Raw genomic sequence first — 2,176 nt, forward strand, 5'->3', positions numbered from 1 at the left:
AACCTTCTGTATTGTCGCAGTCAAAGGGTTAACCTTCTGTATTGTCGCAGTGAAAGGGTTAACCATTTGGTAGTGCGGCAGTGAAAGGGTTAAGACGATCTTCCTCTTCGCTCTCATTCCTTTCTCTAAACGTTTGTTTTGTTTGCTACTCTGCTTGTTTCTGTCTTGGAGTCCCTCTGCTCCTTTCTGTCTTGGAGTCCCTCTGCTCCTTTCTGTCTTGGAGTCCCTCTGCTAGTTTCTGTCTTGGAGTCCCTCTGCTAGTTTCTGTCTTGGAGTCCCTCTGTTAGTTTCTGTCTTGGAGTCCCTCTGCTGGTTTCTGTCTTGGAGTCCCTCTGTTAGTTTCTGTCTTGGAGTCCCTCTGTTAGTTTCTGTCTTGGAGTCCCTCTGCTAGTTTCTGTCTTGGAGTCCCTCTGTTAGTTTCTGTCTTGGAGTCCCTCTGTTAGTTTCTGTCTTGGAGTCCCTCTGCTAGTTTCTGTCTTGGAGTCCCTCTGTTAGTTTCTGTCTTGGAGTCCCTCTGTTAGTTTCTGTCTTGGAGTCCCTCTGTTAGTTTCTGTCTTGGAGTCCCTCTGTTAGTTTCTGTCTTGGAGTCCCTCTGCTGGTTTCTGTCTTGGAGTCCCTCTGTTAGTTTCTGTCTTGGAGTCCCTCTGCTGGTTTCTGTCTTGGAGTCCCTCTGTTAGTTTCTGTCTTGGAGTCCCTCTGTTAGTTTCTGTCTTGGAGTCCCTCTGTTAGTTTCTGTCTTGGAGTCCCTCTGTTAGTTTCTGTCTTGGAGTCCCTCTGTTAGTTTCTGTCTTGGAGTCCCTCTGTTAGTTTCTGTCTTGGAGTCCCTCTGCTGGTTTCTGTCTTGGAGTCCCTCTGTTAGTTTCTGTCTTGGAGTCCCTCTGTTAGTTTCTGTCTTGGAGTCCCTCTGTTAGTTTCTGTCTTGGAGTCCCTCTGTTAGTTTCTGTCTTGGAGTCCCTCTGTTAGTTTCTGTCTTGGAGTCCCTCTGTTAGTTTCTGTCTTGGAGTCCCTCTGCTCCTTTCTGTCTTGGAGTCCCTCTGCTAGTTTCTGTCTTGGAGTCCCTCTGTTAGTTTCTGTCTTGGAGTCCCTCTGCTCCTTTCTGTCTTGGAGTCCCTCTGTTAGTTTCTGTCTTGGAGTCCCTCTGCTGGTTTCTGTCTTGGAGTCCCTCTGTTAGTTTCTGTCTTGGAGTCCCTCTGCTGGTTTCTGTCTTGGAGTCCCTCTGTTAGTTTCTGTCTTGGAGTCCCTCTGTTAGTTTCTGTCTTGGAGTCCCTCTGCTCCTTTCTGTCTTGGAGTCCCTCTGTTAGTTTCTGTCTTGGAGTCCCTCTGCTCCTTTCTGTCTTGGAGTCCCTCTGTTAGTTTCTGTCTTGGAGTCCCTCTGCTGGTTTCTGTCTTGGAGTCCCTCTGTTAGTTTCTGTCTTGGAGTCCCTCTGCTGGTTTCTGTCTTGGAGTCCCTCTGTTAGTTTCTGTCTTGGAGTCCCTCTGTTAGTTTCTGTCTTGGAGTCCCTCTGTTAGTTTCTGTCTTGGAGTCCCTCTTGGCTTTGTTGATGTTCTCTGTTCAAAGACTCACATTAAAATCCATCTGTCTTACATTTTGTGTGTGCACGTGTGTACGTGTACACGTGTGTATGTGTACGTGTGTACATGTGTGCGTGTGTACGTGTGTGTGTGTGTGTGTGTGCGTGTGTATGTGTGTACGTATGTACGTGTGTACGTGTGTGTGTGCGTGTGTATGTGTGTACGTGTGTACGTGTGCGTGTGTACGTGTGTGCGTGTGTATGTGTGTACGTGTGCGTGTGTACGTGTGTGCGTGTGTGCGTGTGTACGTGTGGAGGTACCCAACTAAGATAAGATAAAATATTCCTTTATCGATCTCCTTGGGGACATTTGGATGTCATAGCACTAGCAGCATGGGGGGGGGAGGTACAGGTATGGGCAGGGTAATGGAAGAAAGACATAAATACAGGTAATACAAGTTTATCGGAATATAAAAATATGAGAAAAATAAACAGTGTAAACTATACGATTAACTCTGAATATAGAAATATGAGAAAAATAAACTGTAAACTATATAATTAACTCATTAACTATATACTAAATATGAGAAATCTACCTGAAAGTGTAGTAAAACGCTGTAAACACGGCAAACAACGCAGAAGTTACAAATCAAATATAGGTTTAT

This window comes from Notolepis coatsorum (genome assembly GCF_963971535.1).
Source record: "Notolepis coatsorum genome assembly, chromosome: 13".
Lineage (NCBI taxonomy): Eukaryota > Metazoa > Chordata > Actinopteri > Aulopiformes > Paralepididae > Notolepis > Notolepis coatsorum.